The sequence below is a fragment of the Trachypithecus francoisi genome, unplaced genomic scaffold (assembly GCF_009764315.1).
Source record: "Trachypithecus francoisi isolate TF-2019V2 unplaced genomic scaffold, Tfra_2.0 Lachesis_group13, whole genome shotgun sequence".
Lineage (NCBI taxonomy): Eukaryota > Metazoa > Chordata > Mammalia > Primates > Cercopithecidae > Trachypithecus > Trachypithecus francoisi.
The window spans coordinates 117,182,096-117,209,231 of record NW_022681458.1 but is presented as its reverse complement, the minus strand read 5'-3'; the positions used below and the strand labels follow the sequence as shown (position 1 = coordinate 117,209,231).

General features: G+C 41.6%; 1 protein-coding gene and 2 pseudogenes across 1 annotated transcript in view; 1 reads left to right on the top strand and 2 right to left on the bottom strand.

Annotated features, from left to right (window-relative positions):
- LOC117095273 overlaps positions 1-27,136 on the bottom strand; it is a 1,129,150-nt pseudogene that overhangs the window by 617,170 nt on the left and 484,844 nt on the right.
- LOC117094238 (SH3 domain and tetratricopeptide repeat-containing protein 1-like) overlaps positions 1-27,136 on the top strand; it is a 409,070-nt gene that overhangs the window by 203,482 nt on the left and 178,452 nt on the right. The gene's annotated exons all lie outside the window — the stretch shown is intronic.
- LOC117095261 lies at positions 16,247-21,870 on the bottom strand (annotated as a pseudogene).

Here is a 27,136-nt window from a genome sequence, read left to right as displayed (position 1 = left end):
GCCAGCGTGAGCAACACAGAAGATGGGTGATTTCTGTATTTCCAACTGTGGTACCAGGTTCATCTCACTGGGGCATGTTGGACAATTGGTACAGGACAGTGGGTGCAGCCCAATGAGTGAGACCTGAAGAAGGGCAAGGCATTGCCTCACCCAGGAAGTGCAAGGGGAAGGGAATTCCTTTTCCTAGCCAAGGGAAACCATGACACAAAACACCTGGAAAAATCGGGTCACTCCCACCCTAATACTGTCCTTTACCAAGGGTCTTAACAAACGGCACACCAGGAGATTATATCCCACACCTGGCACGAGGGTCCCAAGCCCACAGAGCCTCTCTCATTGCTAGCACAGCAATCTGAGATCTAACTGCAAGGTGGCAGCGAGGCTGGGGAAGGGGCACCTGCCATTGCTGAGGCTTAAGTAGGTAAACAAAGCAGCCAGGAAGCTCGAACTGGGTGGAGCCCACTGCAGCTCAAGGAGGCCTGCCTGCCTCTGTAGACTCCACCTCTGGGGACAGGGCATAGCTAAACAAAAAACAGCAGAAACATCTGCAGATGTAAATGTCCCTGTCTGACAGCTTTGAAGAGAGTAGTGATTCCCCCAGCACAGAGGTTGGGATCTGAGAACTGACAGACTGCCTGCTCAAGTGGGTCCCTGATCCCCGAATAGCCTAACTGGAGAGCCCAACTGGGAGTAGCATAACTGGACTAGACCTCAAGCAAACTCCAACAGACCTGCAGCTGAGGGTCCTGACTGTTAGAAGGAAAACTAACAAAGAGAGAGGACATCCACACCAAAACCTCATCCATACATCACCACCATCAAAGACCAAAGGTAGATAAAACCACAAAGATGGGGAAAAAGCAGTGCAGAAAAGCTCAAAATTCAAAAAATCAGAGCACCCCTCCCCCTCCAAAGGAATGCAGCTCCTCGCCAGCAACAGAACAAAGCTGGATGGAGAATGACTTTGACAAGTTGAGAGAAGAAGGTTTCAGTTGATCAAACTTCTCAGAGCTAAAGGAGGAACTATGAACCCAGCACAAAGAAACTAAAAACCTTAAAAAAATTTGACGAATGGATAGCTAGAATAACCAATGCAGAGAAGTCCATAAACGACCTGATAGAGATGAAAACCATGACACGAGAACTACATGACAAATGCACAAGCTTCAGTAACTGACTCGATCAACTGGAATAAAAAGTATCAGAGATTGAAGATCAAATGAATGAAATGAAGCGAGAAGAGAAGTTTAGAGAAGAAAGAGTAAAAAGAAATGAACAAAGCCTCCAAGAAATATGGATGATGTGAAAAGACCAAATCTACATCTGATTGGTGTACCAGACAGTGACAGGGAGAATGGAACCAAGTTGGAAAACACTTTGCAGGATATCATCCAGGAGAACTGCCCCAACCTAGCAAGGCAGGCCAACATTCAAATTCAGGAAATACAGAGGATGCCATAAAGATACTCCTCAAGAAGAGCAACTCCAAAACACATAATTGTCAAATTCACCAAAGTTGAAATGAAGGAAAATATGTTAAGGGCAGCCAGAGAGAAAGGTCGCGTTACCCACAAAGGGAAGCCCATCAGACTAACAGCAGATCTCCTGGCAGAAACTCTACAGGCCAGAAGAGAGTGGGGGCCAATATTCAACATTCTTAAAGAATTTTCAAACCAGAATTTCATATCCAGCAACTAAGTTTCATAAGTGAAGGAGAAATAAAATCCTTTACAGACAAGCAAATGCTGAGAGATTGTGTCACCACCAGGCTGCCCTACAAGAGTTCCTGAAGGAAGTACTAAACATGGAAAGGAACAACCAGTACAAGCCATTGCAAAAACATGCCAAAATGTAAACACCATCGATGCTAGGAAGAAACTGCATCAACTAACGAGCAAAATAACCAGCTAACATCATGATGACAGGATCAAGTTCACACATAACAATATTAGCCTTAAATGTAAATAGGTTAAATGCTCCAATTAAAAGACACAGACTGGCAAATTGGATAAAAAGTCAAGACCCATCAGTTTGCTGTATTCAGGAGACCCATCTCACGTGCAGAGACACACATAGGCTCAAAATAAAGGGATGGAGGAAGATCTACCAAGCAAATGGAAAACAAAAAAACGGCAGGGGCTGCAATCCTAGTCTCTGATAAAACAGACATTAAACCACTAAGATCAAAAGAGATAAAGAAGGTCATTACATAATGGTAAAGGGATCAATTCAACAAGAAGAGTTAACTATCCTAAATATATATGCACCCAATACAGGAGCACCCAGATTCATGAAACAAGGCCTTAGAGACTTATAAAGAGACTTAGACTCCCACACAATAATAGTGGGAGAATTTAACACCCCACTGTCAATGTTGGACAGATCAACGAGACAGAAAGTTAACAAGGATATCCAGGAATTGAACTCAACTGTGCACCAAGCAGACCTAATAGACATCAACAGAACTCTCCACCCCGAAGCAACAGAATATACATTCTTCTCAGCACCACATTGCACTTATTCCAAAATTGACCACATAGTTGGAAGTAAAGCACTCCTCAGCAAGTGTCAAAGAACAGAAATTATAACAAACTGTCTCTCAGACCACACTGCAATCAAACCAGAACTCAGGACTAAGAAACTCAATCAAAACCACTCAACTACATGGAAACTGAACAACCTGCTCTTGAATGACTACTGGGTACATAACAAAATGAAGGCAGAATAAAGATGTTATTTGAAACCAATGAGAACAAAGATACAACATACCAGAATCTCTGGAACACATTTAAAGCAATGTGTAGAGGGAAATTTATAGCACTAAATTCTCACAAGAGAGAGCAGGAAAGATCTAAAATGGACACCCTAACATCACAATTAAAAGAACTAGAGAAGCAAGAGCAAACACATTCAAAAGCCAGCAGAAGGCAAGAAATAACTAAGATCAGAGCAGAACTGAAGGAAAGACACAAAAAAACCCTTCAAAAAATCAATGAATCCAGAAGCTGATTTTTTGAAAAGATCAACAAAATTGATAGACTACTAGTAAGACTAATAAAGAAGAAAAGAGAGAAGAATCAAATAGACGCAATAAAAAATGATAAAGGGGATATCACCACTGACCCCACAGAAATACAAACTACCCTCAGGGAATACTATAAACACTTCTATGCAAATAAACTAGAAAACTTAGAAGAAATGGGTAAATTCCTGGACATATACACTCTCCCAAGACTAAACCAGGAAGAAGTTGAATCCTTGAAGAGACCAATAACAGGCTCTGAAATTGAGGCAATAATTAATAGCCTGCTAACCAAAAAAAGTCCAGGACCAGACAGATTCACAGCTGAATTCTACCAGAGGTACAAGGAGGAGCTGGTACCATTCCTTCTGAAACTATTCCAATCAATAGAAAAAGAGGGAATCCTCCCTAACTCATTTTATGAGGCCAACATCATCCTGATACCAAAACCTGGCAGAGACACACCAAAACAAGAGAATTTTAGACCAATATCCCTGATGAACATTGACGCAAAAATCCTCAATAAAATACTGGTTGACCAAATCCAGCAGTACATCAAAGAGCTTATCCACCATGATCAAGTGAGCTTCATCCCTGGGATGCAAGGCTGGTTCAACACATGCAAATCAATAAATGTAATCCAGCATATAAACAGAACCAAAGACAACAACCACGTGATTATCTCAATAGATGCAGAAAAGGCCTTTGACAAAATTCAACAGCCCTTCCTGCTAAAAACTCTCAATAAATTCAGTACTGATGGAACGTATCTCAAAATAATAAGAGCTATTTATGACAAACCCACAGCCAGTATCATACTGAATGGGCAAAAACTGGAAGCATTCCCCTTAAAAACTGGCACAAGACAGGGATGCCCTCTCTCACCACTCCTATTCAACAAAGTGTTGGAAGTTCTGGCCATGGCAATCAGGCAAGAGAAAGAAATAAAGTGTATCCAGTTAGGAAAAGAAGAAGTCAAATTGTCCCTGTTTGCAGATGACATGATTGTCTATTTAGAAAACCCCATGGTCTCAGCCCAAAATCTCCTGAAACTCATAAGCATCTTTAGCAAAGTCTCAGGATACAAAATTATTGTGCAAAAATGACAAGCATTCTTATACACCAATGACAGACAAACAGAGAGCCAAATCATGAATGAATTCCCATTCACAATTGCTTCAAAGACAATAAAATACCTAGGAATCCAGCTTACAACAGATGTGAAGGACCTCTTCCAGGAGAACTACAAACCACTGCTCAATGAAATAAAGGAGGACACAAACAAATGGAAGAGCACTCCATGCTCATGAACAAGAAGAATCAATATCATGAAAATGGCCATACTGCCCAGGTAATTTATAGATTCAATGCCATCCCCATTAAGCTACCAATGACTTTCTTCACAGAATTGGAAAACACTACTTTAAAGTTCATAAGGAACCAAAAAAGAGCCCGCATTGCCAAGACAATCCTAAGTCAAAAAGACAAAGCTGGAGGCATCACGCTACCTGACTTCAAACTATACTGCAAGGCTACAGTAACCAAAACAGCATGGTACTGGTACCAAAACAGAGCTATAGACCAATGGAACAGAACAAAGCCCTCAGAAATAATACCACACATCTACAACCATCTGATCTTTTACAAACCTGACAAAAACAAGAAATGGGGAAAGGATTCCCTATTTAATAAATGGTGCTGGGAAAACCGGCTAGCCATAAATAAAGAGCTGAAACTGGATCCCTTCCTTACTCCTTACACAAAAATTAATTCAAGATGGATTAGAGACTTAAATGTTAAACCTAAAACCAAAAAAACCCTAGAAGAAAACCTAGGCAATACCATTCAGGACATAAGCATGGGCAAGGACTTCAGGTCTAAAACACCAAAAGCAATGGCAAAAAAAGCCAAAATAGACAAATGGGATCTAATTAAACTAAAGAGCTTCTGCATAGCAAAAGAAACTACCATCAGAATGAACAGGCAACCTACAGAATGGGAGAAAATTTTGGCAATCTACTCATCTGAAAAAGGGCTAATATCCAGTACCTACAAAGAACTCAAACAAATTTACAAGAAGAAAACAAACAACCCCATTAAAAAGTGGGCAAAGGATAAGAACAGACACTTCTCAAAAGAAGACATTTATGCAGGCAACAGACACATGAAGAAATGCTCATCATCACTAGCCATCAGAGAAATGCAAATCAAAACCACAATAAGATACCATCCCACACCAGTTAGAATGGCAATCATTAAAAGTCAGGAAAGAACGGGTGCTGGAGAGGATGTGGAGAAATAGGAACACTTTTACACTGTTGGTGGGACTGTAAACTAGTTCAACCACTGTGGAAGACAGTGTGGTGATTCCTCAAGGATGTAGAACTAGAAATACCATTTGACCCAGCCATCCTATTACTGGGTATATCCCCAAAGGATTATAAATCATGCTGCTATAAAGACATATGCACATGTATGTTTACTGCAGCACTATTCACAATAGCCAAGACTTGGAACCAACCCAAATGTCCATCAATGACAGACTGGATTAAGAAAATGTGGCACATACACACCATGGAATACTATGCAGCCATAAAAAAGGATGAGTCTGTGTCCTTTGTAGGGACATGGATGCAGCTGGAAACCATCATTGTCAGCAAACTATCACAAGAACAGAAAACCAAACACCACATGTTCTCACTCATAGGTGGTAACTGAACAATGGGATCACTTGGACACAGTAAGGGGAACATCCCACACTGGGGCCTGATGTGGGGTGGGGGGAGGGGAGAAGGATAGCATTACGAGATATACCTAATGTAATTGACGAGTTAATGGGTGTAGCACACCAACATGGCACATGTATACATATGTAACAAACCTACACATTGTATACATGTATCCTAGAACATAAAGTATAATAAAAAATCATATCAAGTGTGAAATGAAGAAAATTATATATAGAGAGAAAGAACAGAATCTATAAATATGCATGTTTGTGTACATACATCCATATACATACATATATGTGTGCATGCAGTAATTTTATTCTTCTAAAGCAATGCCTCTGCCTTCCACCCTCACTGTACATGTCCTAGTCCTGTGATGTCTCTGGAACTGAGCACCTGATTTCCTTCTCTGCCTCCCACATGAACAGGGAATAGAAATGGAAACTACACGCTGTGGTTACTGTTGTGAAAATCCATGTTCCCCACAGGCTAGTTTGGCATCTTACATTCCAGTTCCCATTGTAAAAAAAAAAAAAAAAAAAAAAAAAGCAAGCAACAAACAAAAACTGCGAAAGAAAAAATGAAATATTTGAAAGTCTAGAGTCACAGAGGTTCCGGATTCACCCACCACCCACAGTGACCTCCGCCGCCCTCCAGACCTGAGGGCAGTTGCGCCTGAACAGCCTGCCTCTTCACCATCCATGAAAAGAGGTGACCTTAAATTTCAATAGATTTTACTCTGTTCAAAAGGAACCAGGTCAACATTCAAAGTCAGTGATCTGACAACGCTAAGCTTTGGCCGGAAAGTATTGGAAACATTTAACGTGCAGTGGATGAAGCAGCCTGGCCCCACTGCACACAACACACTTGTGGGGACTCAAAAGAGGTTACTCAAGATCTGCTAGGTGGAAGTGAGGATAGACCCAGAAACATGGGGGGTAGCGGGGTCCAACCAGGAAGGCTCAGGCCCTGACCTCCTCCTAGGCCCTGCCGCTCCAGAACTTGAAGTTTTTTCTGACCCGGAAGTGGATTTCACGGATGGAAAAGAAGTTCAGTATTTCTGGTGCAGCCCAGTAAGCTGCTCCCGTCGCCCAGCCTTCCACACCCCTGCAGACGTCACAATCCCTACTCCCACTAACCTGACAAGGGAGCTATGCATTGCCTGCAGACGGTCCTTGGCCTGCAACCCCGCGATGGGGTCCGGGGACTGTGTCCATTTCTGGTTAAAATTGCTCTAAGGCTGGTCGCTGTCTTGGCCTTCCCTGCTTCCTCTCTGTTCACTTCTCCCCTCCTTAGCCCATATGAAGCTTTTACGCAGGAGATGGATTATCGCCTCTCTTGGAACATCAAGGACACCACCAGGACACTGCACTGTCTCTTTGACCCTAGGATTCTGCAGACCTCAGTCTTCTCCTGAGGTCCCCTCACTCCCTACCTCATTTTTTCCATCCTTCTGGGGCCTGGGTCTACTACACCTCAGGCTTCCTCTTCACAGTCACAGACACAGGGAGCCCCCTTCATCCTTGGGCTCTGGCCACAGTTCACCTGCTGCAGGACATTCAGTGGCTTTCAGTAGTTCATCCAGACATTCAGTTGGAAGTGGGATTTCCTGGAAGGAAAGCAGGACCCCAGAATTACACTGAATTCTAACACAAGAGCCCAGATTCCCCTTCTGCATGGGACATTAAGCTGCAAACACTACATAGGCACTTAATGCTCAGCTGCCCTTTTAACATCTGGTCCAGCTTTGTCCCTCCTCCTTGGAATATCTCAGAAAATATATCTCCACCTTGAGTTGTTTAAACGCATCATCCTATGTGATTCCAGACCATCAGGGGGTGCAATGGGTCCTCACCAGAACTTCCACTCTGCTTGGAAGACTTAGAAAATCCTGAGGCTACTCAGAGGGTCAGATTCCCATTTCTGTGTTTCAGAAAATCTTCAGTTCCCCGGACAAGTGAGGAGAGGGAAAATGTCTAGTCTCTGGTACATCTTTTGCAAGCAATGGCCACTCCCAGGAATCAAAACTATCAATGGATATATTTTTGAGACTCTGGTTAAGAGTCATTCTGCAATTTCAGGTAAGATGGAGTGGTTCTGTGGCTCCTGAGGTGATTTTGAAAAGATCTTGACTCTCCCAAGGACCATGGAGGACATTTCTGGCATTTCCAGACCAGGAGGAGTGACTGATGGACCTCCAGTGTGACTAGGAAAATTTTTTGTTGGACAGCTTTGCTTTGGCTTTCAGGCCTTCACATAGGTTGCTTAGGTCATGGAAGTGCTTCTGCATTTCTGCATAGGCTCAGGGTGCCTTCTCAAGTCGTCCCTGCAATTATGAGACAGTTTCTGTCTCCAGAGGTCACTTAGAATAACACAAGAGGCTTCACCTTCAAAGGGACACCAGACAATATAGCCACAGTTCAGCCAAGATTACCTGTGTTTACATACCTGTAAAGTAACACTCCTGTAAAGTAACTGTAAAGTTACCTCCATTAACTTGGACATCTTTCATGAATAGAGAAACTCTAGTGATTGCTATATAACAGCTGCCACAAAAATTAACCAATAAAAATAAATGATAAATGAAAAATAATTAATAATTTTGATAATGAACGCAATCATCTAAATGGTAAGAATTTTAATACTGGTGACAATATGAACATAAGGATACAAAAATCAATGTGCGGATTCTCTTAAATATATGAAAAGTTCACATATTGGGTCCTCCTTGTGTCATTTGGAGTCAGCGTCAAAGAATTTCACTATGAAACGTGTTCCATGATGGCACACATGAGAAACAGGAGGTGAAAGGAAAGCAAGCCACACGACAGCATGGGCTAATAGCACCACTTGTGTGCAAACCTCTAGTCAAGGACTGCCAGCCAGAGGTGAAGAGAGTTTGGCTTGTGTCTTACCTACCACTGGTAAAAGCTTTCAGTAGTGCAACCAGATGGCTGGTTTGGCCTGGCTCCCTGCAAAGAAGACATGTATCTGATCCCCACCAGCCCATCAGTCCTGGAACTCAGAATCCTACATGCAGTAAACATGAAGCTCCGTCTCCATAGCTGACTTCACCTCCTTACTGTCCTTCTGCCATCTGGTGTTTCAGGTGCTCTCCAGATCTGGACTTCTTGGCTCCCCTACCTTTACCAAGTGAAGTCAGGATGTATCATTCTCAGTGTTCTCCTGCCAGTCCAAGGTGAAACTCACCAAGACAGACATACCCTGGATGGACTTCCTTGGAATATTTAGAAAACAATGAGCTTGCTCGGGGGTGGTGTGAGCTCTAGGAGGTGAGTGACAGTCTCCCATGGACACCGGAGAGGACTTAGAATATCCCCAGAGGCCTAAGCAGTCCAATCTGCCCTGGAAACATCAGGAATGATATACTTGGTCTTCCTGAGGTTCCAAACTTTTTCTAAATAAACTCAGAGGTTACAGAACCATTTTTCTCTCAGGAACAGAAGTGGAATTATTTGCCTTCTGACAGCATCTCACTTTTTTTGTTTTCTAAGGTAGCTTTTGAGCCCAGAAGTAGATATTCCTTGTATGTGATTTACACAGCGAGCTTCCTAGAATGTCCATGCGTCTGGATACTTTCTGCGTTCACTCAGGTATTCACAAAATGCTGCAGTTCTACTGAAAATCTATGAGATGACCATTTGATCACCCGAGCAACTTTAGAATGTGTCTTCTATGGAAGCCCTGGAGCCTCCCTTCTGATATTTCATCCATTGCTGGTACTGAGTACCCAGGGCGAAACCCTCCATCAGACATTGTCAGCAATTCCAGGATGGAGATGGCACTTACGTGATGGGGCTCAAGAATCAGATGGTGGAAGACCAGCCAGGAAGTGAAGTCTCAGTAGGCTTGGAGGCTTAATGTTCGATGCACACCAGACTTCTGAGACTCAGGAAGCGGGTGTGGATCTGTCTGCCCAGTGCTTCTCATCTACAGCCTGGACCAGCCATTTCTTGGGGTGAACTACTGAAAACTTTTGTGTGACCTGTGTCAGGCAGGACTCTGGCCAGACCCTTTTCCATAGTCCATTGGTAATGTATTTCCACGTGGCACAGGCATCTCCACTTTTGCCCAAGCCCTCATGTGGCTCAGAATCATTCTCCCTACTGCCACTCTTCTTTGTCATCACAGAAGATATTTCATCATGCAGCCACAAACCTCTCCCTGTAATCAATAACACGAGGGCTCATATGGGAACAATGTACAGGAATATGTTCTTTAATATCTGCTTTTTTATTACTCTCTTCATTGAAATGACATTTATATCATCACCATTATGATTGTTATTAATGTTATTATTATATGAGTACAGTTCTTTATCATGGATATATCTGTGGTAGTTACTATGCAATGTTGAATAATTTTTTTATGTTCTGAAGACTTTAATTTGCTGAAGATGATTAAAAAACAACCTTAAAACATACATACCACCGCAACCCCAAGATTCCTACTGTACTACCTGGTGTCCTGTAGAAGAATGGGCTTCCTGAGTTATTCTTTTATTTTTCAGGCAAGTATCTATTCATACCAGCATAGGAGACTGATGAAGTGCACCCTGATCTTGCCATGGGCTCAGAAAGAATTCATACATTTGCTTTATGTGCTAGCAACTCTGTGTGTAGGCCTGTGAGCCCTAGAATGTACTTTCTTTCATCAACTAGTCCACCTAAAATTTCCTAAGTCAAATTCCCCCTCCATGCTTGGATAGGTCGTGAATGGCTTTCTGTAACCCACCTAAGATGAAGGGATACTGCTAAACCAGGTTTGTGGCCAAGAAACTTTTACCTGGAGTGGCAGGATAGGGACTACCTGTTCACCAGAGTCTCTGCAACATTTTATTTTTCTTCTTTTTTTTTTTTTTCCGATAGAGTCTCACACTGTCACCCAGGTGGAGTCCAGTGGCACAATCTTGGCTCACTGCAACCTCCGACTCCCAGGTTCAAGCGATTCTCCTGCCTCAGCCTCCTGAGTAGCTGGGTTACAGGTGCATGCCACCCCACCGCCTAATTTTGTATTTTTAGTAGAGACGGGGTTTCAGGCTGGTCTCAAACTCCTGACCTTGAGATCTGCCCACCTTGGCCTCCCAAAGTGCTGGTATTACAGGCATGAGCCACCGCGCCCAGCCTCTGCAACATTTTCTAAGTCAGTACAGTCGTTCTTTGAACCACCTTTTCAGTCAAAGAACTCATGAAAAAGTCCTCCAAGAACTTGTGACCTTCTGGAAATTGTCTAAATCTCTACAGGTGTCCAGAGTCATCCAGAGTTATATTGCAAACCACTGACTGGGTTCCACCACTATCAAAGCAAATGCAAAATATGCCATGCTCACCAAAAAAAATCCAGAAACCATGGTATTTAGCTCTTTCCATCTTTCTTGCCTCCTGCAGGTGGGAGAGTACTGAGTATGATGCCCTCCTACAGCCTCTGGAGGACATGCCAGTGCCTAGAGGTACCAGTAGAGAGGGGCCATGAAAGAGCAGATGACAGCCAGGTGGTTGGGAATGACATTGTCCTGGGGTTTATTGCTTGTCATGAACTCTGCCACTGGGCAACATGTCCGGGTCTGGACCCGTGCCTCCTCTGGATCCCTGCCCCATCAGTCAGCTTTCTTATCTCCTGGAAGCTGGTAGGTGTTGGTCAGCATGGTGTTGCAGGACCAGCGTTATATTAACATTCCCTCTTAGGCTGAAACACCACAAGTTAACACAGGAGTCCCCAGGTGTGCACATGCCAACCTCCAGATTGTTTTTCTTCTCATTCTAGATGTTCATCCTTGCTTTCTGGGACTTGAAATAACCCTACACCACCAAATCTTTATGCCTGTTATCCACTTAGGGAAAGCTTGTATGTCCCAAGCCCACAGGGTTAGTATTATTATCAGTATTATAACCACTAGTACTAGTATCATGATGATCATCATTCCTGTTAGTATCCAATATTTTTATTACTACCATTGAAGTAATAAAATAGTTGTACAGATATGGCAACTTATCCACTCTAGGAACCACACAAGGTTTAAAGGCTCCCAGGAAGTCCAGGGAGGGCAAACATGGCCTTTTAGAGCCATCAGATTTTATTTTCATTATTGTACAGCAAGGAATATAGTTTATCCATTCACAAATGGTGGCTAGTACTAAAGATGACTACAAGGCATGCTCTGCAGACATATACACACACAGCTGTCCTGGAGACCCAGCTTTGCCACCAATTGCTCTTTCATAAGATGAGCTCCCCCAGTACCCACCAGTTTTTCAGGACTCGACCTGAGCTGGTTGGGCTAGACCCGGAAAAGTTTCCTATTTTCAGCTGTACCTGGAAAAATTTTAAAGAATCTTCAGAGGCACAGTAATAGTTTTTGGCAGCTTCCAAAACCAGGGAGGGTTTCTTGGCCATTCAGAGCCATTCAAATATTCTAAATAAACTCAAGGAACCAGAAACCCCACTTGCAGTCATGAAATACCAGTGAATGGCCTCTGTGAGTCTCTTCAAGTTTTTCAAAGATAACCGCCTTGAAAGGCTGGCCAGGAAGTCACCCAAGCCCATCCCTCTGCAGGATGTTCTATGTCAGCCAGGGACCCAGTGAATTGCCATTGAACAGAAGGGAGGAACAGAGACAGCATGCCTGAGCTTCTGGAAACATTCTAAGTGCCCTTGTTGGCCCAGAAAAGACTGATTTTGCCATACGAGGTACAGATATGGCAACTTATCCACTCTAGGAACCACACAAGGTTTAAAGGCTCCCAGGAAGTCCAGGGAGGGCAAACATGGCCTTTTAGAGCCATCAGATTTTATTCTAAGTCTACGTGGGAGACAGTGCACTTGGCTTCATAAAAACACCAGTGGAGGTGCTATCACTTGCCCCAGTATCCGGTCTTTTCCACCTCATCTCAGAGCCAGGCAGCCACCATTTCCCAAAGCTGCTGTGCAATGAAAGGCGAATATTCTAGGTGCTCTCCTGTGCCCACGAAATTCTGTGGCTGCATTGAAAGGCAGGAGTTGTCCTCCGGAATGCTCTTCAGGAATCTGACAACACTAGTCAAGATGAAAGAAGTTCGATTCAACGTCATACAAAACCAATCACCAAAAAAAAAAAAAAAAAAAAAAATGCACAGTGAGACAAAATGATGAACACACCTGCTAATAATCATGAATGACAATAACAACAATGATGATCTTAGTGATAATGCCACCAACACCGTTAATGGCAATAACAATAAACCTGAGGTAATGGGTGTTGGGGTCCGGATTCACCGATGTGAAGGATGGCGCCAATTTCTGGCCTTACAGAAATAAAGGAAAAGTAAACACCTGAAGGAGGAGGAGGTGAACCTGGATAGAGCTCACGCCGGCCTCTGGGCGCTCCTTGGTGGAAGGAGAGGGACTTGGTCCTGAGCCTGCCCAGGATCCACCCGCACTAGAACCCGGGAGTCCCAGTTCCTGGATGGGCTCAGTCCCACCCAAGCCAGACGCCCCGGAGCCCGGGTCCTCCAGCCCTCGCTGCCGCCGCTCCTCGCGGAGCCCAGGCCCCCCACGCCTCCTCAGCCTCAGGGCGGCTCTGCGGGGACAGCGCCAAGGATGATCCGGGCCCACCGGGGGCATCCGGGCCCAGCGGGGACATCCGGCCCCAACGGGATACCGATGCCCTGAGGGCACGGAACAGCGGGGTCCACGCAGGGCCCGCCATCTTGGGCCTTGCAAAAAGAGCGGCCTCTTCAACGACCCCACCCGGAACCTCCCTGGAGGCCCCAGCCCTAAAGCCAGGGCGGCAGCGCCCCCATCACGCTGGGTAAAGAAAACTCAGGTCTTCCGAAAAGACTCGGCTCGCGGCGGGAAGGAGACCGCGCATGCGCCCTGCATGGCCAGAACGATGGGTTTCATTGTCCTCTGCCGGCCAGGAGGTGGCAGCACAGGACGTTTGGCCTTTACTGCTTAGCGGTGGACCTGAGTCTGAATCACTGAAATTCAGGTATGGATTATTCAGTACCTTTCTTTTGGAAGATCAAATGGAAATTGAGTACGATATCTTGTGCTTTAATTAAAGAAGATGGGAATAAAGAAACAAATTCGAAAGTTAGTATGCAAAAGTCGATTGATTCCCTCTATGTGAAGGGGAGAATAGCTTGAATAAGAGAAGCATTCTGTGTTATGCTTTAATGCTGGACATCTGCCACCATGCATTTGTCAAATCCCGTAGAATTTCACAGCACAAATAGTACATCTCAATGTGGCTCAGGACTACATATAATGTCAGCCACAGTTTGAGGGTAAATTACATATTTAATTAAACAGATTAAACAATAAATAATGTTATGAGCTCTGCCTGGACACAATCCTTGCCTCTCCAACCAGTTTGCCAAGGGCTCGAATTTCTTGCTCATTATCCTCACAATTGACATAAACCCTGGCTGCAGAGTAAAATCAATCACTTGTGGAGATTTTTTAATATAATGATGTGTCCATTTCAACCATGAATAAGGCCATTTAGCCTTAGTAAGGCCTATCATATTAAGATTGTGCATGTTTTGCAAAATTTCAAGTCATCATCCCACTTGTTATTCAGGAAATATTTTCTCTTGAGTTTTAGGTTCAGTACTGAGGCTCCTTGATGGACAATACATTTTCCAATTCTGAGGACAAGGCAGAGGAGGCCCCCTCTGTGAGAACTTTCATTTTGCTTCTGGAAAAGTACATTGAATCAAATATAGGAAAGGCTTGCATGGTGGCTGACGGGTTCGGCTGTTTTATCATGCTGGTGTTTTATCTTCTGGACAGAAGTAAAAGGAACACAGCTGTGTCTGTCTCTGTGTGATAACTCAGGACTTACCTGAATAAACTTTGGGGTGTCATGAGATGAACTGCTACCTCCACTTAGAGAGGTTTCAGGGACAAAATTTCAAGAGATTTCTGAGGGATGGAAGAGTACCGCTGCCTCATTCTCTGATCCAGGTAACTACTCAGAGACAGAGGCAAGTGCTGGGGACACCCAAATGCATATACTAGGTGTCTTGGATTCAGCCTCCATTTCCTTGCTAAATCTATGCAATGACACACTGAGAAATCTGGCAAGTGGGGCTGAAGATCCCTGATGTGTCCGTTCCAGGGTTGAATGGAAACAACTGGTTTTAGTGGACATTGAAGTAAAGGGAGGTGAGCTGTGAGGAAAGAGCTGTTGAAGACTGGGGAGACTCAGAAGTTGGGCTGGAATCTCCATCCATAAGCCAAGGAGTTCAGATGCAAATCGATTCGTTAGGGCTGCGTAAATGAAAGAAGGACTTCGCCAACACACTAAGTTTTTTCAAAAACCGATTGTATTCTTTCAATATTTGTAAGTATTGATCTTTTGGAAATGTTTAATGAGATTTCTTATATAATTCTGCATTCAATTTATGCCCAGGTCACTTTGCTATGATACATTTATGTGCTGCATTTTTATGAATAGACATTTTCTCAAATTTCTGAATTATTTTGCTAAACTATGTGTTAAGAGTTTTTTCTAGAGGTCCCCCTTCTTGACTCACTTTTCTGCTGAGAAATCTATCAGGTTTCTCCACAGTGATTTTCAAGTTTGATAGCTCCTCAATGTGAGAAACTTAGTGTCAACTAAGAAATGAATTACCACTAAAGAATCTTCTCCTTTCAAGATGCTAACCGTGTTTTGTCCAATGTGAAATCTCACATGTGCCACAAGTCTTACTCTGTGAAGAAAGGATTTCTCATGATTTTTCAAGGCATAACTTCTCCAGTAAGAAGTGTTTGGTATTCCAAGAGAATTCATTGCCTTTGGAAAGACTTTCCCTTCTTATTGAGCTTATAAAGGATTTCCTCTCTAATTTGCCATTTTAGAAGCATTTTATCACTGTGTTTTCTTGTGAACATCAAGCCTAGTGCTTGGCTGAATGTTTATTCACAGAAAATACAATTAAAGGGTTCATCCAAGTAAAGTTTTCTTACGTTATTTGACAACAAATTGCACATAAAAACATGTTCACACTGAACGCAGAGCTAGAGATTCTCTACCTGAAATCCCACACATTTTAAGTTATTAAAACTGTTGCTGAAGACTTTTAGTTTGTTATGTTGACAGTTTCAGCTCTCTCGTGTCATTTATGATCAGATCACTCACAAGTCTTTGGTACACACATGTCGTACAATTTCTCTTCCATATGAATTTATTGATGTGGACTGAAGAATAAAGGTAACTGAAGTAATGTCCATGTTGATTACAGTAATTCTTCAAAATGTGAGTCCTTTGGCATGTTTAGATGTTCCAACTACAGCTAAAGTCTCTTCCATATTCCTTACATTCGTCATTCCTAACACCATGTCATCTAAAGTCAGAATATGTTCTGAAGACAGTTATGATTTTCTCTCCAGGGTGAATTTTCTGATGTTATTTAAGATTAGTACATTGACTGAAGGCTTTCCCACATAAATGACATTCATAGGGCTTTTCTCCCGTGCATGTTCTCTCCTATCATCTAAGATCAGAAGATAGACTGAAGGCTTTCCCACATAGAAGACAAGCATGTGGTTTCTCTTCAGTGTGAATTCTTTTATGTCCTCTAAGGCCAGAGCTTTGACTAAAGACTTTCCCACTTTTATCACATTTATAACGCTTTTATCCAAGGTGAGTTCTCTCATGTCTTTGAGGTTAAAGGATTGAATAAAGCCTTTCCCACACTGATGACACTTATACGGTCTCTCTCCCATGTGAGTTTTCTCATGTCTTCTAAGGTGAGAACACTGAGTGAAGGATTTTCCACATAGATGACATGCAGGTGGCCTCTCTCCAGTGTGAGTCATCTTGTGCAATTAGTAATAAAGGTGAAAGCAATTAGTACAGGTCTTTTCACATATGTTACATTGATACGACTTACCTTTAGTATGAATTCGTCTATGTGGTTTAGGGGACAACTGATTACTAAGAGATTTTCCACACTGTTTGCTGACGTAGGGTTTCTTTCCACTCTGAGTTAACAAACACTGAGTCCTTGTGGAACTGTGAGGGCAATCTTCTCCCAAATCATTACATTCAAAGGGATCCTCCAGAATGAGAGAGTTCTCCTTTAGGGACTAAGATTAAAAGCTCTTAATGATTTACCAACATACATCTATACATTCATTTCACCACCTTTGAATCCTAGACCAACCATTCAGTGGCAGAGCCCAGTTGAAATCTTTCCAGTGTTACTTGTGTGAAAGGAAATTAAATTTTGGCAACTCAAACTCATTTAACCAAAGGGAGAAATCAAGCTGGGAACAGGGTCACACAAACCTGCCTCCCCCTTCTGGTTTCTAAATAGTATGGCTACAAGATGAAAAGCTACATGCCTCCCCATATTTTGCCCACAAGGAAATTCCTCACGAGCTGTTAAAATTACACCATGGCAAGGCAAACTGATAGCTTGTCTTTCCAGGTGCAGTCATCCCCAGTTCACCAGACACAAATGCATATCCGATTGTTTCCCTGCCCCATTTTGCCTATGTTGTCTTATATAAAATGCAGCTTTCCTGCATTATTTTTCTGCCTCATTTGTTTATGTCATCTCATGTAAACAAAATCCAGATTCACTGAGCCAGAAAAATGCATGAATGACTATTTTTTTCTACCCACCCTTTACATGAAAATTGTGTACTTCTCAATATCCCACCCTTTCCCCCTTTAAATTTAGAAAAAATCACCTTTGGAGAAAGGTAGACACCTGTCCCCCAGGTGCATGTCCTTAACTCTGGCAAATAAATCTCCTAAAATGATTGAGACTTGTCTCGTCATTTTTCTCGATTGACACTTGCATACACATTATCTCCTGCAGACACAGATTTTTTCTCTTTTGTAAGATCCCAACTGCAGAGTTATTCCATTAATTGTGATGATATCAATATCTTTCAAACGTCTGAGCATGAGCAATGTATATGCACTTGTTCTATTTTAAAGATCTCATGTTATGGTTTAGAACACAGGTCACTTTATTCACTGAATTCAAAGTATCAATTTTTTTTTTTTTGCTTAGAAAGCACTTAATGCAAGCCTAATTACACTCAGGTGACTGTGTGTCATTACTAACTTAACCCATTACCAGGTCTTTAGCTTCGATGACTGGTGTACACAGCTATAAAACTCACCATTGTCATACCGGCGGATGCGTCTTTTCTGATAGGATGCATGGATATCGTGTGTTTTCTCTTAAGGGCACTTTCCTTGTCTGAAATAATTGAAAAATAAATTGTTACCTTGGTATTACGGTAATAAAATTGTTTGAAAAACCCCAAGGCCCATTTACTTTTCTTCAAAAATTGACACTTAGATGTGGCAAATGTGTCAAATGAAGAAAATACTTCAATAGAAGAAACAGATTGTACAGCGTCAGCAATTAGAAAAGAGTTTTAAACTTAAAATGTGAAAGGAGTTACAATGGAGATGAGATATCAGGCAGGTAAATAGAGGGATAGTCTTCACAGGGCTATCGGGAAAAGAGTCAGCATGTGACAGTTTAACCCCAACAAGTACGTGAATTATCCTTTTCCCGAAAGTAAAAGAAAAGGCAAGAGGACACAAGAGTAGCATCTGACATATGAACAAAGTGATAATAACATGTAAGGAATTCTGCTCCAGTCGCTTAACCTACATTTTAGAAATTACCACTCATTTAATAAAACCGCTAATTAATATTTGACTGATATTATGCATTGACAAAGCACCTCCTCCTATTAGAGCACAGGACCCTGTTGCTTACCCAGATTCTGGCCTTGGAGAAATTCTCTTCCTTCCCGCCAGGGCTCTTTTCCTCGCTCCAGCTGCAAAATTACACAGCATTCGCTTGTCTGGTACCCTGTTAGTGGAAACAGTACTTGTGTTTTGAGTTCACTGTCAATAAATGTGCATTATCACCAATTGTAAGGCAGGCTATGAAGGAAGAATAAAAACAGTGAAGGTCAGCTCAGGCCACAAGACCTAGAACACAGAAAACTCCCCAGGATTTTTCTGACCCAACGTGAGACTAGAAAATATATCCAAATGAAAGGTCCATCAGGAAAAGGAAATTCAAAACAGTCAGGACCTATGAATGCTGAGTCCATGCCTAAGTGCCAAGACACAATGCATAATACACTGTCTTTCCAGAAAGAGATTAATTAAATCTCTGCACAGTATGTTTATTATTCTCATGCAGAACATAAAAAAAAATTTGATTTACAAATATAATTGGTGTTCTATACAGAAAAGATACTGCTATTGTTTTCACTAATTGGTCTCAGCGTAAGCATAGCGACTAAAGCAGAAGAGTTATTTAGAAATATTAATTTAATACATTAAAAATATTCATTAAGTTCCCAGGTCTGTTCTGAGTACTAGAGACTGAGTACCAAGGAAACCATGAAATCCTTGTCAAGATTAAATTCTAATTGAGTGACAAATAAAACAAAAAAAAATAAAATAAAGATATTTCTTTCAGGCAGATTTAGAGAGCTCAAACTTTTTTCAGATAAGATCTGTGAGAGAATCAGAGAAGAGATTAGAGTGAGATATGGGGAAGCTGTTCCAACACGTATTGAATGAATGAGTCAATGTGTGTCTACATACGTATGTGAATGTTGAGGGACTCACCAAGGGACACCAAGTGACTGATGTTTTCCAGCATTACATCTCTGTACAGCTTTCTCTTGGATGTGTCCATCATGGCCCACTCTTCCTGGGTGAAGTCAATAGCTACATCTTCAAACATCACTTTCTTCTAAAACATCACAGACATTTTAGTTTAGACAGAGAATCCCTTTTAATGTCCAGAGGAGGAAGGCTGAGATGCAGAACACTCAGTGTTTTAGGTTCCAGCCAGTTCATTCTCAATACTAAGCTGGTATCTGCCTTTCAGATTCACTCACAGAGACATACCCACTCTTAATCCATTAAACTTTACTATAAAGAAATATCGCATGAGGTGTGGCATAATATAGGCCAGATAATTCTCAGTAATGCGTTAATCACCTGTACATAACTGATGATAAAATTTTCACTTGAACCTTCATAAATAAAACAAATTTACTATGAATTTCAAGTAAATTACAGATTTGTCACAAGGCAAATAACCATGATTTACTACTTTTTAAACATGACCGTGATTAAATAAATTATTTCTCTAGATGAACCACAGGTTTCTCACCAATCAAATGGTTAAAAGACCTATTATGTGCTTTGAATAATCTAAAGAAGTAATAGAAAACATGTTTCCTATCTAGCAAGTATTTATTAAATACAGGTCATTGGTCCCTTATTCATGAAAAAGTTAGAAAATAATGAACCAGACTCCAGCATTCTTCAGAACTGAAGAAGTTTTACGCAGAATATAGGATTCAATTCATACATATAGTCACTTTAATGTTATGTAATTCGGTGTTCAGGACAAGACTTAAAGACAGTCCAGCAGCACAAGACAAGACGGCTGAGGCTGCGATACTGAGGAAGGCTTAGTCTGATGATTCCTGTGATATGAAACCTCCTGTTCTCAACTTTCTCTGGACAATCCAAACATCAGTTATCACTGCCTCTCTTTTAACTTTACCTTGTCACTTGGCTTGTTCAAGGCTAAAAAGGCCTCTTTACTGTTTTGTTGTTTTCTAACCGGCCCTTATAAAGCATTTCCACAGAACCCTAAATTGTACTCAATCTACTATATTCCTTCTCCTGAGTGTGCAACCATAATTAAGTAATTGTATTTCTTTTTTTTTTTTTGTATATTTTTTTTTTAGTAGAGACGGGGTTTCACCGTGTTAGCCAGGATGGTCTCGATCTACTGACCTCGTGATCCGCCCGTCTCGGCCTCCCAAAGTGCTGGGATTACAGGCTTGAGCCACCGCGCCCGGCCAAGTAATTGTATTTCTTATATGTTACTTGCAGTTACCAGAAGGCAGACAGCTTAATTATCAAAAGGTAAAACGAATGGGGATAAGAATAATAATGACTTCTTTAGTTGTCCTTTTGCAAAGTTTTTAAAAGCACAAATATATTATCAAACCCTCCTTTTTCCTCAACACTGTGCAGCTCTTGCCCAAGGCCTATCACACAGGCCTATTGAACTCAGCTGCTAGAACATCAGCCTCATTATTGGGCTGTGATCTTCTGCTCTTCACGCATCTCTATTGCCTGCATTCATCACAATCCTAAGTCTATTTCAGCCAACAGTACAGTTAACGGCTCATTTATTTCCCTGTGAGGTTATAGGATGGATAGAAGAAAAAGAAATACATAAATGAGACCTCTCATGTCTTTTTTTGTGAATAGCCTGAATAGGGGCGGGAATAAAGCAGTGTAATATTAGAAATTATATTGATAATTTAGGAATCTTTGATACATGATACCCAACCTAGAGTCCTCAGAAAACTTAATTGGAGGCCGGATACCTGAAAGTCTCCTGATTGCACTAGGAACACCCAGGCTGGGTGGATTTTGCATCATAAAAACAAACAAACAAAAGAATAAAAATGAAACCCCCATGCAATCTGGAGAAAACTGCCCATTTGCCAGCAATATGGGTATAATTTCAGTAGAAAGAGGCATCCCCTACTCACTAGTGAATGCATTGTCAAGAACTCAGTTTCTCTCTGTCTTCTTCTGGATTTCCACTTGCAGACACTTCAGGCACTAAGAAAAGCTGAGGTTGGAGAAAGAACACGTGAGACGCCAGCCTTGTACACCATTTTCAGATCAACCTGTGATGAAAAGCCAGACCTTCCCTGAAGTGTGACAGCACCTGCCCCGCAGCCTAACCAACAGACACACACACGCAGAGGCGTCTCCTCTTTTCCCATGGTCAAAACTAGGAAGCCTATGACTACGGGTGCTGACAAGGAAGGAACACAGATATCTTGTGAAGGAGAACATCAAAAGCACCGAGTTTTGTATGTTATTGACACAAGTCCAGATATTCAATTTCCTCACTGACTTTAAAACACAGGGATCCCTGACTCCGCCCACATGTGGAATATGATTTCCACCTGTAGACAAACACTGTGGGATTTCTCAGATTTTATTATCCCAGCTTTATGTCCTAGCAATGTTTCTCCATCACCAATCACAGCCTTCTGAAGCCTTAGTCCACTTTTACTTTCAATTTCGTCTTTTGTATTTCTCCTTGGAACTCGGAAATCAATCAAGTGAGAATCTGTTTTAGGGTCAGGCGCGGTTGCTCTCACCTGTAATCCCAGCACTTTGGGAGGCCAAGGCAGGTGGATAGCCTGAGGTCAGGAGTTCGAGACCAGCCTGGCCAAAATGGTAAAACCCCATTTCTACTAAAAATACACAAATTATCTGGGCATGGTGGTGCTTGCCTGTAATCCCAGCTACTCAGGAGGCTGAAGCAGGAGAATCGCTTGAACCCAGGAGGCAACTAGAGTGAGCCGAGATCCTAACACAGCACTCCAGCCAGGGTGATAGAGCAAGACTCTGTATCAAAAAATATATATATATGTTTTAGTATGGGGATAATCAATTCAGGAATTTATTTCACTTGGAGGGTCAACACTCCCATCCTGCTGATCTAGCCCTTAAAATCCCCTGCATCAGAAATTCACAGGAGTACCCTGGGTCACGGTGTTTCTGTCCTGTGTATACAGTCACAATCCTCTAGGATCCTCAGAAAATACACAATGACTTAGGGCTGAGAGAAATTTAGCAGCTCAATCTGATATTTTCCTAAGGTGGTATCTAAAATTCTTGCAATCATGGTTTATATTAGTCTTTGTTAGTTGCAAAGACTCTGATTATCATGATACATATTTGCTGAGAAATACCGATGTCCATGTATATATTCATACATAGATATGTAGGTATATAGATGCATATGTTTATATGAATGCGTGTGTTTGAGACAGGGGGAAAACATGTATGTATTATTTGCCTGCTAAAAATATAAAAATAATTAAATATATTTTATGTACAAATGATAATTATGTGTCATAAGCAAAAAATTAACTGACCCATTTCTACATGAAGTTCAAGAAAAATAAAAAGGGTAACTTTGTATTAATTGTGACATTGTGTTTACAGATATACATAAATTTCCTTATTTTGCCCTTATAATAACCCTGCTGATTACAGTTTATTTATCAGTTTAATAAATGATCAACAGAGTTTAAAAATATGACAAAATTACAAAACTAGAAAATGACACAGCAATGCTTTTAATTATATTCTGCCTTGTCACTGCCTCTTCTTGCTTTTTTACAAAATTACTCCCCTAACCAAGGTTCTCTATGATTCTGGGCACTCCAGGATTTAGACCCCAGTTCCCAAATTTCACTGTATCTGTTTTTACTGCCATAATTTAATGCACATTTACAGACTTCAACAAGCACTTTTCAATATCAACTTTTTTCTTATTCCTTGGGCTATTTCCTACATCTGTTCATCAAGACTCCAGTAATATATGACTCCATCTGCCTGTCCCTTCCATGAATGTACCTGACAGTACATGTATTATGTAGTCTATCATTCAAGCAGGACAGATATTCCTTCCAAAAAATAAGGTATTAGAGAATGTCTACAAAGCTTCAGTGAAACCAGCTGTAATCCAGAATATTTTTTTTTTTTTTTTTTGAGGTGGTGTCTCGCTCTGTCGCCCGGACTGGAGTGCAGTGGCCGGATCTCAGCTCACTGCAAGCTCCGCCTCCCGGGTTCACGCCATTCTCCTGCCTCAGCCTCCCGAGCAGCTGGGACTACAGGCGCCCGCCACCTCGCCCAGCTAGTTTAACCCTGAATATTATTACCATGTAAACTCTTCCTCGTATATCAAAATAAGATTTGGACTTTAGGGAATATTTGTGTGTGATTATAACCCAAACATGAACGAAAAGTAATTTAAATGGTCATATACAGACTGTGCCAGGGACAAAAAAGGACACATATTATAAGAAAATTAGGCCGGGCGCGGTGGCCCAAGCCTGTAATCCCAGCACTTTGGGAGGCCGAGACGGGCGGATCACGAGGTCAAGAGATCGAGACCATCCTGGCTAATACGGTGAAACCCCGTCTCTACTTAAAAATACAAAAAACTAGCCGGGCGACGAGGCGGGCGCCTGTAGTCCCAGCTACTCGGGAGGCTGAGGCAGAAGAATGGCATAAACCCGGGAGGCGGAGCTTGCAGTGAGCTGAGATCCGGCCACTGCACTCCAGCCTGGGTGGCAGAGCAAGACTCCGTCTCAAAAAAAAAAAAAAGAAAAAGAAAAAAAAAGAAAATTAAAGCACATTGATTTCATAAAGGACTCTTGCGTGGAATCTATAAAAACTATTTCAAGATATAGAGATTATATATATTTCAAAACACATACATACACAGGCAATCTTTAGGATAAATTTTTAAAAACTTATGTTATGCGTCTAAAATTTTCAATAATTCATGGAAAAAAATGTATTGACAAACTTCTCACCAGAGCAGGAATAACAACTTATGTATTTGGTGACTTCAAGATGGGAGCCTGCGCAGCTTAGTATCTCCTTCCAGATTTGTCTCTCTCTCTCGTCTTTTTCTGTTTTTTTGACAGAATTTCGCTCTTGTTGCCCAGGCTGGAGTGCAATGGTGAAATCTCAGCTCCCTGCAACCTCCACCTCCCAGGTTCAAGCTATTCTCCTGCCTCAGCCTTCCAAGTTGCTGGGATGACAGGCATGCGCCACCACACTTGGCTAATTTTGTATTTTCAGTCGAGACGGGGTTTCTCCATTTTGGTCAGGCTGGTCTGGAACTCCTGACCTCAGGTGATCCACCCGCCTCAGCCTCTCAAAGTGCTGGGATTACAGGCGTGAGCCACAGCGCCCGGCCCAGATCTCTTAAAACGTCATGAGGAAGGAGCCATTCTGCGTCCTCAATATTACCTTAATATTTGAAGGACACCCATAACAATTAAGAGGCTGACTTGTGACTTCCTAGCCCTTTCAGGGCTGTTTAGGCACACCTTAGTGAAGTATTAGGAATGCAGTATTAGTTCTCAAGTTCCTGGACACCAAAACCATGTTCTCCAACAGATCTTCAGTAAAAATAGCTGATATCTATATTCTTTTGCCTGTCCTTTCCCTTCCTTTTAATTCAGAACTGCGGTCTCGAAAAGAGTTATTATTTAGTAGATTCTCTCAATTCTCAACACCAGCGCTATACAGTGTTGAGTAACATCTCAGGTGCTAGGGAAACAGCAGCTGACATTCTAGCAATGCACAAATAGAAAAGAAAAGATCACCACAGAGTAAAAGGGAATAGATTTTTTAAAAGTATGAAACCAAAAGGAATATATATCAGATTACACTATAAATGGAAAATCCTATTATCTTGACTGGATTGCAAGTCAAAACCTCACATGGCTTCCAACATCCAATATATTCAAAGCAGTTCAGGAATGGTGAAAGTGGAATGGAATTTAAAATTACTCTAAGGTTGCATGTGTGAAAGCACCATGCCCCGAAACAAAATATTTATTTTTAAAGTGCATAATGAACGCTGCATACAAAGTTTGTGTAACAAGAGAGAGAAAAAATCTCACGTTTTTAAAAAAGGAATATGCAACATACTTACATATAATAAAATGAAATTATACTAAATTAACAGCAATGGAAGACACAATCTGACCTCTGAAAATCAAGGGAAAAAACTCTTTTAAATAAACTTGGCACAATTTTTAAAGTGAATTATGAAAAATAATAATACCTGAATAATACCTAAAACAATATCTGTCGAAAAATTATTTGCTGTACATGATTTTTAAAAAATGATCTAAGTACTTTCCTCAAGAAGGTAAATGAATGAAATTTAAAAATTGCCTGAGAAAATCTGTGAAAGGAAATGAATATAGAGAAGTGGAATATAATTTAACTATAAACCACACAAATAGAAATTAAAAATAAGGCCGGGCACAGTGGCTCATACCTGTAATCCCAGCACTTTGGGAGGCGGAGGCAGGCGGATCACCTGAGGTCAGGAGTTTGAGAGCAGCCTGACCAACATGGAGAAACCCCGTCTCTACTAAAAATAGAAAAAAAGAAAATAGCCGGGCGTGGTGGCACATGCCTGTAATTCCAGCTACTAGGGAGGCTTAGGCAGGAGAATCGCTTGAACCTGGGAGGCGGAGGTTGCGGTGAGCTGCGATCACGCCATTGCACTCCAGCCTGGGCAACAAGAGCAAAATTCTGTCTCAAAGAAATAAATAATAAAAATAAAATAGAAATAAGTGGCAGCCAACATGCCCAACATGATTTTCTGTGATGAAAGAAATGCTCTATATCTACATTGTCCAATGCAGTAACTACCACACATATGTAGTTACAAAATTTCTAGTTTGGCCACGAATTTGGCTATTACTCCTAAGGATATGCCATTTAGTTATTTAATTATAATTAATTTACAGTTTATAGCCACGTGTGACTAGTAGTTACTCTATTGGTCAATGCAGATCTAGAATCTTGGAGAAGGCAGTTAAAATAATGAGATATGGTCAAAACAAAAATGGAAAAGGCACACAAATAGTGAACACAGAATATGAGAATGTGAAGTAACAATTCACACAGTAAAATTTAATAATGAGATGCTGCCTTGATGGGACACATGTCTAATGATATTCAAGGCTTGTCTTGTTACAGGTAGAAGAGCAGGAGCAGGGCAGGAGAGGGCTCTTCCCCTACCCACTAGAAATGCCAGGTGAGGGCCTGTTAATGATCACTTTGCCTCTCTAAAAATGAGAATTAGGCAGCACCAGAGAGAGGCCATTTTCTGATGGTCTACACCTGTTAACATCAAAAATGTAAATTAAATGCAGACCCCAGGGCATTTAATTAAACTTCTTGGGCATGCGTGTTAAGAGACAAAAATGGCAAAGTATAATCTTTTATACTTTGCCGGGGACACACTCCACTGCAAAAGGAAAGAAAGCCTCAGAGGGACGTGCATATAACTCCCTAAACACACCGTGCATGCTCAATTCCAAAGGGTAAGGAAAGGACTGTGCCTGCTGCAAACTCTCCCTAAAGGAAGAATCATGGGAAAGAGGTAAACCCACCCAGGATCAAGGTTAAAGGCCCTTCTCTTTTCTCTCTTCGACCTTCAGGCATCCACTTGGGTCTCTTCCAAGAGAATTTTCCTTTCCTTTCTGTTCTAAAGCCTTTTTAAATAAACTTCCACTCCTGCTCTGAAACTTAGTCTCTTTTTCCGCTGTATGCCCCTCAGTCGAATTCTTTCTTCTGAGGAGGCCAGGACTGAAGTTGCTTATGGACCCATGCAGATATGCTGCCAGTAACTCGAATCTCTTCCACGGGTAACAGTATCATTGTAAGGGAATGAGGCCAGTTCACATCTCAGTGCTCGGAGAACTCACCAAAAATAAAAAGTTGGAGGAT